We start from the raw sequence: 14,010 nt of genomic DNA on the forward strand, positions 1-14,010 counted from the left end.
GGGAGTAGTGAGACTAGTCTCTCTGTCTATACTCCAGGTCAGAGGGAGTAGTGAGACTAGTCTCTCAGTCTATACTCCAGGACAGAGGGAGTAGTGAGACTAGTCTGTCTCAGTCTTTACTCCAGGTCAGAGGGAGTAGTGAGACTAGTCTCTCTCAGTCTATACTCCAGAACAGAGGGAGTAGTGAGACTAGTCTCTCTCTGTCTATACTCCAGGACAGAGGGAGTAGTGAGACTAGTCTCTCTCAGTCTATACTCCAGGTCAGAGGGAGTAGTGAGACTAGTCTCTCAGTCTACACTCCAGGACAGAGGGAGTAGTGAGACTAGTCTCTCTCAGTCTATACTCCAGGCCAGAGGGAGTAGTGAGACTAGTCTCTCTCAGTCTATACTCCAGGTCAGAGGGAGAAGTGAGACTAGTCTCTCTCTGTCTATACTCCAGGTCAGAGGGAGTAGTGAGACTAGTCTCTCTCAGTCTATACTCCAGGACAGAGGGAGTAGTGAGACTAGTCTCTCACTCTATACTCCAGGACAGAGGGAGTAGTGAGACTACTCTCTCTCAGTCTATACTCCAGGACAGATGGAGTAGTGAGACTAGTCTCTCTGTCTATACTCCAGGTCAGAGGGAGTAGTGAGACTAGTCTCTCTCAGTCTATACTCCAGGTCAGAGGGAGTAGTGAGACAAGACTCTCTCAGTCTAACATCCAGGACAGAGGGACAAGTGAGACTAGTCGCTCTCATTCTATACTCCGGGTCAGAGGGAGTAGTGAGACTAGTCTCTCTGTCTATACTCCAGGTCAGAGGGAGTAGTGAGACTAGTCTCTCTGTCTATACTCCAGGTCAGAGGGAGTAGTGAGACTAGTCTCTCTGTCTATACTCCAGGTCAGAGGGAGTAGTGAGACTAGTCTGTCTGTCTTTACTCCAGGACAGAGGGAGTAGTGAGACTAGTCTCTCTGTCTATACTCCAGGTCAGAGGGAGTAGTGAGACTAGTCTGTCTCAGTCTTTACTCCAGGTCAGAGGGAGTAGTGAGACTAGTCTCTCTCAGTCTATACTCCAGGACAGAGGGAGTAGTGAGACTAGTCTGTCTCAGTCTATACTCCAGGACAGAGGGAGTAGTGAGACTAGTCTCTCAGTCTATACTCCAGGACAGAGGGAGTAGTGAGACTAGTCTCTCAGTCTATACTCCAGGTCAGATGGAGTAGTGAGACTAGTCTCTCTCTGTCTATACTCCAGGTCAGAGGGAGTAGTGAGACTAGTCTCTGTCTGTCTATACTCCAGGTCAGAGGGAGTAGTGAGACTAGTCTCTCTGTCTATACTCCAGGTCAGAGGGAGTAGTGAGACTAGTCTCTCTCAGTCTATACTCCAGGTCAGAGGGAGTAGTGAGACTAGTCTCTCAGTCTATACTCCAAGACAGAGGGAGTAGTGAGACTAGTCTCTCTCTGTCTATACTCCAGGACAGAGGGAGTAGTGAGACTAGTCTCTCTCAGTCTATACTCCAGGCCAGAGGGAGTAGTGAGACTAGTCTCTCTCAGTCTATACTCCAGGTCAGATGGAGAAGTGAGACTAGTCTCTCTCTGTCTATACTCCAGGTCAGAGGGAGTAGTGAGACTAGTCTCTCTCAGTCTATACTCCAGGACAGAGGGTGTAGTGAGACTAGTCTCTCACTCTATACTCCAGGACAGAGGGAGTAGTGAGACTAGTCTCTGTCTGTCTATACTCCAGGACAGAGGGAGTAGTGAGACTAGTCTCTGTCTGTCTATACTCCAGGTCAGAGGGAGTAGTGAGACTAGTCTCTCAGTCTATACTCCAGAACAGAGGGAGTAGTGAGACTAGTCTCTCTCTGTCTATACTCCAGGACAGAGGGAGTAGTGAGACTAGTCTCTCTCAGTCTATACTCCAGGTCAGAGGGAGTAGTGAGACTAGTCTCTCAGTCTACACTCCAGGACAGAGGGAGTAGTGAGACTAGTCTCTCTCTGTCTATACTCCAGGACAGATTTAGTAGTGAGACAAGTCTCTCTCTGTCTATACTCCAGGTCAGAGGGAGTAGTGCGACTAGTCTCTCAGTCTATACTCCAGGACAGAGGGAGTAGTGAGACTACTCTCTCTCAGTCTATACTCCAGGACAGATGGAGTAGTGAGACTAGTCTCTCTGTCTATACTCCAGGTCAGAGGGAGTAGTGAGACTAGTCTCTCTCAGTCTATACTCCAGGTCAGAGGGAGTAGTGAGACAAGACTCTCTCAGTCTAACATCCAGGACAGAGGGACAAGTGAGACTAGTCGCTCTCATTCTATACTCCGGGTCAGAGGGAGTAGTGAGACTAGTCTCTCTGTCTATACTCCAGGTCAGAGGGAGTAGTGAGACTAGTCTCTCTGTCTATACTCCAGGTCAGAGGGAGTAGTGAGACTAGTCTCTCTGTCTATACTCCAGGTCAGAGGGAGTAGTGAGACTAGTCTGTCTGTCTATACTCCAGGACAGAGGGAGTAGTGAGACTAGTCTCTCTGTCTATACTCCAGGTCAGAGGGAGTAGTGATACTAGTCTCTCTGTCTATACTCCAGGTCAGAGGGAGTAGTGAGACTAGTCTCTCTCAGTCTATACTCCAGGACAGAAGGAGTAGTGAGACTAGTCTGTCTCAGTCTATACTCCAGGACAGAGGGAGTAGTGAGACTAGTCTCTCAGTCTATACTCCAGGACAGAGGGAGTAGTGAGACTAGTCTCTCAGCCTATACTCCAGGTCAGATGGAGTAGTGAGACTAGTCTCTCTCTGTCTATACTCCAGGTCAGAGGGAGTAGTGAGACTAGTCTCTGTCTGTCTATACTCCAGGTCAGAGGGAGTAGTGAGACTAGTCTCTCTCAGTCTATACTCCAGGTCAGAGGGAGTAGTGAGACTAGTCTCTCTCAGTCTATACTCCAGGTCAGAGGGAGTAGTGAGACTAGTCTCTCAGTCTATACTCCAAGACAGAGGGAGTAGTGAGACTAGTCTCTCTCTGTCTATACTCCAGGACAGAGGGAGTAGTGAGACTAGTCTCTCTCAGTCTATACTCCAGGCCAGAGGGAGTAGTGAGACTAGTCTCTCTCAGTCTATACTCCAGGTCAGAGGGAGAAGTGAGACTAGTCTCTCTCTGTCTATACTCCAGGTCAGAGGGAGTAGTGAGACTAGTCTCTCTCAGTCTATACTCCAGGACAGAGGGAGTAGTGAGACTAGTCTCTCACTCTATACTCCAGGACAGAGGGAGTAGTGAGACTAGTCTCTGTCTGTCTATACTCCAGGAAAGAGGGAGTAGTGAGACTAGTCTCTCTGTCTATACTCCAGGTCAGAGGGAGTAGTGAGACTAGTCTCTCAGTCTATACTCCAGAACAGAGGGAGTAGTGAGACTAGTCTCTCTCTGTCTATACTCCAGGACAGAGGGAGTAGTGAGACTTGTCTCTCTCAGTCTATACTCCAGGTCAGAGGGAGTAGTGAGACTAGTCTCTCAGTCTACACTCCAGGACAGAGGGAGTAGTGAGACTAGTCTCTCTCTGTCTATACTCCAGGACAGATGGAGTAGTGAGACTAGTCTCTCTGTCTATACTCCAGGTCAGAGGGAGTAGTGCGACTAGTCTCTCAGTCTATACTCCAGGACAGAGGGAGTAGTGAGACTACTCTCTCTCAGTCTATACTCCAGGACAGATGGAGTAGTGAGACTAGTCTCTCTGTCTATACTCCAGGTCAGAGGGAGTAGTGAGACTAGTCTCTCTCAGTCTGTACTCCAGGTCAGAGGGAGTAGTGAGACAAGTCTCTCTCAGTCTATACTCCAGGACAGAGGGACAAGTGAGACTAGTCTCTCTCATTCTATACTCAAGGTCAGAGGGAGTAGTGAGACTAGTCTCTCTGTCTAGAGGGAGTAGTGAGACTAGTCTCTCTGTCTATACTCCAGGTCAGAGGGAGTAGTGAGACTAGTCTCTCTGTCTATACTCCAGGTCAGAGGGAGTAGTGAGACTAGTCTGTCTGTCTATACTCCAGGACAGAGGGAGTAGTGAGACTAGTCTCTCAGTCTACACTCCAGGACAGAGGGAGTAGTGAGACTAGTGACTCTCTGTCTATACTCCAGGACAGATGGAGTAGTGAGACAAGTCTCTCTCTGTCTATACTCCAGGTCAGAGGGAGTAGTGAGACTAGTCTCTCTGTCTATACTCCAGGTCAGATGGAGTAGTGAGACTAGTCTCTCTCAGTCTATATTCCAGGTCAGAGGGAGTAGTGAGACTAGTCTCTCTGTCTATACTCCAGGTCAGAGGGAGTAGTGAGACTAGTGTCTCAGTCTTTACTCAAGGTCAGAGGGAGTAGTGAGACTAGTCTCTCTCAGTCTATACTCCAGGACAGAGGGAGTAGTGAGACTAGTCTGTCTCAGTCTATACTCCAGGTCAGAGGGAGTAGTGAGACTAGTCTCTCAGTCTATACTCCAGGACAGATGGAGTAGTGAGACTATTCTCTCTGTCTATACTCCAGGTCAGAGGGAGTAGTGCGACTAGTCTCTCAGTCTATACTCCAGGACAGAGGGAGTAGTGAGACTACTCTCTCTCAGTCTATACTCCAGGACAGATGGAGTAGTGAGACTAGTCTCTATGTCTATACTCCAGGTCAGAGGGAGTAGTGAGACTAGTCTCTCTCAGTCTATACTCCAGGTCAGAGGGAGTAGTGAGACAAGACTCTCTCAGTCTATACTCCAGGAAAGAGGGACAAGTGAGACTAGTCGCTCTCATTCTATACTCCGGGTCAGAGGGAGTAGTGAGACTAGTCTCTCTGTCTATACTCCAGGTCAGATGGAGTAGTGAGACTAGTCTCTCTCTGTCTATACTCCAGGTCAGAGGGAGTAGTGAGACTAGTCTCTCTGTCTATACTCCAGGTCAGAGGGAGTAGTGAGACTAGTCTGTATGTCTATACTCCAGGACAGAGGGAGTAGTGAGACTAGTCTCTCTGTCTATACTCCAGGTCAGAGGGAGTAGTGATACTAGTCTCTCTGTCTATACTCCAGGTCAGAGGGAGTAGTGAGACTAGTCTCTCTCAGTCTATACTCCAGGACAGAGGGAGTAGTGAGACTAGTCTCTCTCAGTCTATACTCCAGGACAGATGGAGTAGTGAGACTAGTCTCTCTCAGTCTATACTCCAGGTCAGAGGGAGTAGTGAGACTAGTCTCTCTCAGTCTATACTCCAGGACAGAGGGAGTAGTGAGACTAGTCTCTCTCAGTCTATACTCCAGGACAGAGGGAGTAGTGAGACTAGTCTCTCTCTGTCTATACTCCAGGTCAGAAGGAGTAGTGAGACTAGTCTCTCTGTCTATACTCCAGGAAAGAGGGAGTAGTGAGACTAGTCTCTCTCAGTCTATACTCCAGGACAGATGGAGTAGTGAGACTAGTCTCTCAGTCTATACTCCAGGACAGATGGAGTAGTGAGACTAGTCTCTCTCTGTCTATACTCCAGGTCAGAGGGAGTAGTGAGACTAGTCTCTCAGTCTATACTCCAGGTCAGAGGGAGTAGTGCGACTAGTCTCTCTCTGTCTATACTCCAGGACAGAGGGAGAAGTGAGACTACTCTCTCTCAGTCTATACTCCAGGACAGATGGAGTAGTGAGACTAGTCTCTCTGTCTATACTCCAGGTCAGAGGGACAAGTGAGACTAGTCTCTCTCAGTCTATACTCCAGGTCAGAGGGAGTAGTGAGACTAGTCTCTCTGTCTATACTCCAGGTCAGAGGGAGTAGTGAGACTAGTCTCTCTGTCTATACTCCAGGTCAGAGGGAGTAGTGAGACTAGTCTCTCTGTCTATACTCCAGGTCAGAGGGAGTAGTGAGACTAGTCTGTCTGTCTATACTCCAGGACAGAGGGAGTAGTGAGACTAGTCTCTCTCAGTCTATACTCCAGGACAGATGGAGTAGTGAGACTAGTCTCTCTCAGTCTATACTCCAGGTCAGAGGGAGTAGTGAGACTAGTCTCTCTCAGTCTATACTCCAGGACAGAGGGAGTAGTGAGACTAGTCTCTCTCAGTCTATACTCCAGGACAGAGGGAGTAGTGAGACTAGTCTCTCTCTGTCTATACTCCAGGTCAGAAGGAGTAGTGAGACTAGTCTCTCTGTCTATACTCCAGGAAAGAGGGAGTAGTGAGACTAGTCTCTCTCAGTCTATACTCCAGGACAGATGGAGTAGTGAGACTAGTCTCTCTCAGTCTATACTCCAGGACAGAGGGAGTTGTGAGACTAGTCTCTGTCTGTCTATACTCCAGGACAGAGGGAGTAGTGAGACTAGTCTCTCTCAGTCTATACTCCAGGTCAGAGGGAGTAGTGAGACTAGTCTCTCAGTCTATACTCCAGGACAGAGGGAATAGTGAGACTAGTCTCTCTCTGTCTATACTCCAGGACAGAGGGAGTAGTGAGACTAGTCTCTCTCAGTCTATACTCCAGGTCAGAGTGAGTAGGGAGACTAGTCTCTCAGTCTATACTCCAGGACAGAGGGAGTAGTGAGACTAGTCTCTCAGTCTATACTCCAGGACAGATGGAGTAGTGAGACTAGTCTCTCTCTGTCTATACTCCAGGTCAGAGGGAGTAGTGAGACTAGTCTCTCAGTCTATACTCCAGGACAGAGGGAGTAGTGAGACTAGTCTCTCTCTGTCTATACTCCAGGTCAGAGGGAGTAGTGAGATTAGTCTCTCTCAGTCTACACTCCAGGACAGAGGGAGTAGTGAGACTAGTCTCGCTCAGTCTATACTCCAGGACAGATGGAGTAGTGAGACTAGTCTCTCTGTCTATACTCCAGGTCAGAGGGAGTAGTGAGACTAGTCTGTCTGTCTATACTCCAGGACAGAGGGAGTAGTGAGACTAGTCTCTCTCTCTATACTCCAGGTCAGAGGGAGTAGTGAGACTAGTCTCTCTCAGTCTATACTCCAGGACAGAGGGAGTAGTGAGACTAGTCTCTCTCTGTCTATACTCCAGGTCAGAGGGAGTAGTGAGACTAGTCTCTCTCAGTCTATACTCCAGGACAGAGGGAGTAGTGAGACTAGTCTCTCTCAGTCTATACTCCAGGACAGATGGAGTAGTGAGACTAGTCTCTCTGTCTATACTCCAGGTCAGAAGGAGTAGTGAGACTAGTCTCTCTCCGTCTATACTCCAGGTCAGAGGGAGTAGTGAGACTAGTCTCTCAGTCTATATTCCAGGTCAGAGGGAGTAGTTAGACAAGTCTCTCTCAGTCTATACTCCAGGACAGAGGGAGTAGTGAGACTAGTCTCTGTCTGTCTATACTCCAGGACAGAGGGAGTAGTGAGACTAGTCTCTCTCAGTGTATACTCAATGTCAGAGGGAGTAGTGAGACTAGTCACTCAGTCTATACTCCAGGACAGAGGGAGTAGTGAGACTAGTCTCTCTCTGTCTATACTCCAGGACAGAGGGAGTAGTGAGACTAGTCTCTCTCAGTCTATACTCCAGGTCAGAGGGAGTAGTGAGACTAGTCTCTCAGTCTATACTCCAGGACAGAGGGAGTAGTGAGACTAGTCTCTCTCTGTCTATACTCCAGGACAGATGGAGTAGTGAGACTAGTCTCTCTCTGTCTATACTCCAGGTCAGAGGGAGTAGTGAGACTAGTCTCTCCGTCTATACTCCAGGTCTTAGGGAGTAGTGAGACTAGTCTCTCTGTCTATACTCCAGGACAGACGGAGTAGTGAGACTAGTCTCTCTGTCTATACTCCAGGTCAGAGGGAGTAGTGAGACTAGTCTCTCTTCAGTCTATACTCCAGGTCAGAGGGAGTAGTGAGACTAGTCTCTCTCAGTCTATACTCCAGGACAGAGGGAGTAGTGAGACTAGTCTCTCTCAGTCTATACTCCAGGACAGAGGGAGTAGTGAGACTAGTCTCTCTCTGTCTATACTCCAGGACAGATGGAGTAGTAAGACTAGTCTCTCTCTGTCTATACTCCAGGTCAGAGGGAGTAGTGAGACTAGTCTCTCCGTCTATACTCCAGGTCAGAGGGAGTAGTGAGACTAGTCTCTCTGTCTATACTCCAGGAAAGAGGGAGTAGTGAGACTAGTCTCTCTCTGTCTATACTCCAGGGCAGAGGGAGTAGTGAGACTAGTCTCTCTCTGTCTATACTCCAGGACAGAGGGAGTAGTGAGACTAGTCTCTCTGTCTATACTCCAGGTCTTAGGGAGTAGTGAGACTAGTCTCTCTGTCTATACTCCAGGACAGACGGAGTAGTGAGACTAGTCTCTCTGTCTATACTCCAGGACAGAGGGAGTAGTGAGACTAGTCTCTCTCAGTCTATACTCCAGGACAGATGGAGTAGTGAGACTAGTCTCTCTGTCTATACTCCAGGTCAGAAGGAGTAGTGAGACTAGTCTCTCTCCGTCTATACTCCAGGTCAGAGGGAGTAGTGAGACTAGTCTCTCAGTCTATATTCCAGGTCAGAGGGAGTAGTTAGACAAGTCTCTCTCAGTCTATACTCCAGGACAGAGGGAGTAGTGAGACTAGTCTCTGTCTGTCTATACTCCAGGACAGAGGGAGTAGTGAGACTAGTCTCTCTCAGTCTATACTCCAGGTCAGAGGGAGTAGTGAGACTAGTCACTCAGTCTATACTCCAGGACAGAGGGAGTAGTGAGACTAGTCTCTCTCTGTCTATACTCCAGGACAGAGGGAGTAGTGAGACTAGTCTCTCTCAGTCTATACTCCAGGTCAGAGGGAGTAGTGAGACTAGTCTCTCAGTCTATACTCCAGGACAGAGGGAGTAGTGAGACTAGTCTCTCTCTGTCTATACTCCAGGACAGATGGAGTAGTGAGACTAGTCTCTCTCTGTCTATACTCCAGGACAGAGGGAGTAGTGAGACTAGTCTCTCCGTCTATACTCCAGGTCAGAGGGAGTAGTGAGACTAGTCTCTCTGTCTATACTCCAGGAAAGAGGGAGTAGTGAGACTAGTCTCTCTCTGTCTATACTCCAGGACAGAGGGAGTAGTGAGACTAGTCTCTCTCTGTCTATACTCCAGGACAGAGGGAGTAGTGAGACTAGTCTCTCTGTCTATACTCCAGGTCTTAGGGAGTAGTGAGACTAGTCTCTCTGTCTATACTCCAGGACAGACGGAGTAGTGAGACTAGTCTCTCTGTCTATACTCCAGGTCAGAGGGAGTAGTGAGACTAGTCTCTCTTCAGTCTATACTCCAGGTCAGAGGGAGTAGTGAGACTAGTCTCTCTCAGTCTATACTCCAGGACAGAGGGAGTAGTGAGACTAGTCTCTCTCAGTCTATACTCCAGGACAGAGGGAGTAGTGAGACTAGTCTGTCTCAGACTATACTCCAGGTCAGAGGGAGTAGTGAGACTAGTCTCTCTCAGTCTATACTCCAGGACAGAGGGAGTAGTGAGACTAGTCTCTCTCAGTCTATACTCCAGGACAGAGGGAGTAGTGAGACTAGTCTCTCAGTCTATACTCCAGGACAGAGGGAGTAGTGAGACTAGTCTCTCTCTGTCTATACTCCAGGACAGATGGAGTAGTGAGACTAGTCTCTCTCTGTCTATACTCCAGGTCAGAGGGAGTAGTGAGACTAGTCTCTCCGTCTATACTCCAGGTCAGAGGGAGTAGTGAGACTAGTCTCTCTGTCTATACTCCAGGAAAGAGGGAGTAGTGAGACTAGTCTCTCTCTGTCTATACTCCAGGCCAGAGGGAGTAGTGAGACTAGTCTCTCTCTGTCTATACTCCAGGACAGAGGGAGTAGTGAGACTAGTCTCTCTGTCTATACTCCAGGTCTTAGGGAGTAGTGAGACTAGTCTCTCTGTCTATACTCCAGGACAGACGGAGTAGTGAGACTAGTCTCTCTGTCTATACTCCAGGTCAGAGGGAGTAGTGAGACTAGTCTCTCTTCAGTCTATACTCCAGGTCAGAGGGAGTAGTGAGACTAGTCTCTCTCAGTCTATACTCCAGGACAGAGGGAGTAGTGAGACTAGTCTCTCTCAGTCTATACTCCAGGACAGAGGGAGTAGTGAGACTAGTCTCTCTCAGTCTATACTCCAGGACAGAGGGAGTAGTGAGACTAGTCTCTCTCAGTCTATACTCCAGGACAGAGGGAGTAGTGAGACTAGTCTCTCTCAGTCTATACTCCAGGACAGAGGGAGTAGTGAGACTAGTCTCTCTCAGTCTATACTCCAGGACAGAGGGAGTAGTGAGACTAGTCTCTCTCAGTCTGTACTCCAGGACAGAGGGAGTAGTGAGACTAGTCTCTCTCAGTCTATACTCCAGGACAGAGGGAGTAGTGAGACTAGTCTCTCTCAGTCTATACTCCAGGACTGAGGGAGTAGTGAGACTAGTCTCTCACTCTATACTCCAGGACAGAGGGAGTAGTGAGACTAGTCTCTGTCTGTCTATACTCCAGGAAAGAGGGAGTAGTGAGACTAGTCTCTCTGTCTATACTCCAGGTCAGAGGGAGTAGTGAGACTAGTCTCTCAGTCTATACTCCAGGTCAGAGGGAGTAGTGAGACTAGTCTCTCTCTGTCTATACTCCAGGACAGATGGAGTAGTGAGACTAGTCTCTCTGTCTATACTCCAGGTCAGAGGGAGTAGTGAGACTAGTCTCTCTCCGTCTATACTCCAGGTCAGAGGGAGTAGTGAGACTAGTCTCTCAGTCTATACTCCAGGTCAGATGGATTAGTGAGACTAGTCTCTCTCTGTCTATACTCCAGGTCAGAGGGAGTAGTGAGACTAGTCTCTGTCTGTCTATACTCCAGGTCAGAGGGAGTAGTGAGACTAGTCTCTCTCAGTCTATACTCCAGGTCAGAGGGAGTAGTGAGACTAGTCTCTCTCAGTCTATACTCCAGGTCAGAGGGAGTAGTGAGACTAGTCTCTCAGTCTATACTCCAAGACAGAGGGAGTAGTGAGACTAGTCTCTCTCTGTCTATACTCCAGGACAGAGGGAGTAGTGAGACTAGTCTCTCTCAGTCTATACTCCAGGCCAGAGGGAGTAGTGAGACTAGTCTCTCTCAGTCTATACTCCAGGTCAGAGGGAGAAGTGAGACTAGTCTCTCTCTGTCTATACTCCAGGTCAGAGGGAGTAGTGAGACTAGTCTCTCTCAGTCTATACTCCAGGACTGAGGGAGTAGTGAGACTAGTCTCTCACTCTATACTCCAGGACAGAGGGAGTAGTGAGACTAGTCTCTGTCTGTCTATACTCCAGGAAAGAGGGAGTAGTGAGACTAGTCTCTCTGTCTATACTCCAGGTCAGAGGGAGTAGTGAGACTAGTCTCTCAGTCTATACTCCAGGTCAGAGGGAGTAGTGAGACTAGTCTCTCTCTGTCTATACTCCAGGACAGAGGGAGTAGTGAGACTAGTCTCTCTCAGTCTATACCCCAGGTCAGAGGGAGTAGTGAGACTAGTCTCTCAGTCTACACTCCAGGACAGAGGGAGTAGTGAGACTAGTCTCTCTCTGTCTATACTCCAGGACAGATGGAGTAGTGAGACAAGTCTCTCTCTGTCTATACTCCAGGTCAGAGGGAGTAGTGAGACTAGTCTCTCTGTCTATACTCCAGGTCAGATGGAGTAGTGAGACTAGTCTCTCTCAGTCTATATTCCAGGTCAGAGGGAGTAGTGAGACTAGTCTCTCTGTCTATACTCCAGGTCAGAGGGAGTAGTGAGACTAGTCTCTCAGTCTATACTCCAGGACAGAGGGAGTAGTGAGACTAGTCTGTCTCAGTCTTTACTCCAGGTCAGAGGGAGAAGTGAGACTAGTCTCTCTCAGTCTATACTCCAGGACAGAGGGAGTAGTGAGACAAGTCTGTCTAAGTCTATACTCCAGGTCAGAGGGAGTAGTGAGACTAGTCTCTCAGTCTATACTCCAGGACAGAGGGAGTAGTGAGACTATTCTCTCTGTCTATACTCCAGGTCAGAGGGAGTAGTGCGACTAGTCTCTCAGTCTATACTCCAGGACAGAGGGAGTAGTGAGACTAGTCTCTCTGTCTATACTCCAGGTCAGAGGTAGTAGTGAGACTAGTCTCTAACAGTCTATACTCCAGGTCAGAGGGAGTATTGAGACAAGTCTCTCTCAGTCTATACTCCAGGACAGAGGGACAAGTGAGACTAGTCTCTCTCATTCTATACTCCAGGTCAGAGGGAGTAGTGAGACTAGTCTCTCTGTTAATACTCCAGGTCAGAGGGAGTAGTGAGACTAGTCTCTCTGTCTATACTCCAGGTCAGAGGGAGTAGTGAGACTAGTCTCTCTGTCTATACTCCAGGTCAGAGGGAGTAGTGAGACTAGTCTGTCTGTCTATACTCCAGGACAGAGGGAGTAGTGAGACTAGTCTCTCTGTCTATACTCCAGGTCAGAGGGAGTAGTGAGACTAGTCTCTCTGTCTATACTCCAGGTCAGAGGGAGTAGTGAGACTAGTCTCTCTGTCTATACTCCAGGACAGAGGGAGTAGTGAGACTAGTCTCTCTCAGTCTATACTCCAGGATAGATGGAGTAGTGAGACTAGTCTCTCTCAGTCTATACTCCAGGTCAGAGGGAGTAGTGAGACTAGTCTCTCTCAGTCTATACTCCAGGACAGAGGGAGTAGCTAGACTAGTCTCTCTCAGTCTATACTCCAGGACAGAGGGAGTAGTGAGACTAGTCTCTCTCTGTCTATACTCCAGGTCAGAGGGAGTAGTGAGACTAGTCTCTCTCAGTCTATACTCCAGGAAAGAGGGAGTAGTGAGACTAGTCTCTCTCAGTCTATACTCCAGGACAGATGGAGTAGTGAGACTAGTCTCTCTGTATATACTCCAGGTCAGAGGGAGTAGTGAGACTAGTCTCTCTCCGTCTATACTCCAGGTCAGAGGGAGTAGTGAGACTAGTCTCTCTCAGTCTATACTCCAGGACAGAGGGAGTAGTGAGACTAGTCTCTGTCTGTCTATACTCTAGGACAGAGGGAGTAGTGACACTAGTCTCTCTCAGTCTATACTCCAGGTCAGAGGGAGTAGTGAGACTAGTCTCTCAGTCTATACTCCAGGACAGAGGGAGTAGTGAGACTAGTCTCTCTCTGTCTATACTCCAGGACAGAGGGAGTAGTGAGACTAGTCTCTCTCGGTCTATACTCCAGGTCAGAGGGAGTAGGGAGACTAGTCTCTCAGTCTATACTCCAGGACAGAGGGAGTAGTGAGACTAGTCTCTCTCTGTCTATACTCCAGGACAGATGGAGTAGTGAGACTAGTCTCTCTCTGTCTATACTACAGGTCAGAGGGAGTAGTGAGACTAGTCTCTCAGTCTATACTCCAGGACAGAGGGAGTAGTGAGACTAGTCTCTCTCTGTCTATACTCCAGGTCAGAGGGAGTAGTGAGACTAGTCTCTCTCAGTCTACACTCCAGGACAGAGGGAGTAGTGAGACTAGTCTCGCTAAGTCTATACTCCAGGACAGATGGAGTAGTGAGACTAGTCTCTCTGTCTATACTCCAGGACAGAGGGAGTAGTGAGACAAGTCTCTCTCAGTCTATACTCCAGGACAGAGGGAGTAGTGAGACTAGTCTCTCTCTGTCTATACTCCAGGACAGAGGGAGTAGTGAGACTAGTCTCTCTCAGTCTATACTCCAGGTCAGAGGGAGTAGTGAGACTAGTCTCTCAGTCTATACTCCAGGACAGAGGGAGTAGTGAGACTAGTCTCTCTCTGTCTATACACCAGGACAGATGGAGTAGTGAGACTAGTCTCTCTCTGTCTATACTCCAGGTCAGAGGGAGTAGTGAGACTAGTCTCTCCGTCTATACTCCAGGTCAGAGGGAGTAGTGAGACTAGTCTCTCTGTCTATACTCCAGGAAAGAGGGTGTAGAGAGACTAGTCTCTCTCTGTCTATACTCCAGGCCAGAGGGAGTAGTGAGACTAGTCTCTCTCAGTCTATACTCCAGGTCAGAGGGAGTAGTGAGACTCGTCTCTCTGTCTATACTCCAGGACAGACGGAGTAGTGAGACTAGTCTCTCTGTCTATACTCCAGGTCAGAGGGAGTAGTGAGACTAGTCTCTCTTCAGTCTATACTCCAGATCAGAGGGAGTAGTGA

Source organism: Salmo salar, chromosome 01 (genome assembly GCF_965601325.2).
Source record: "Salmo salar chromosome 01, fSalSal1, whole genome shotgun sequence".
Lineage (NCBI taxonomy): Eukaryota > Metazoa > Chordata > Actinopteri > Salmoniformes > Salmonidae > Salmo > Salmo salar.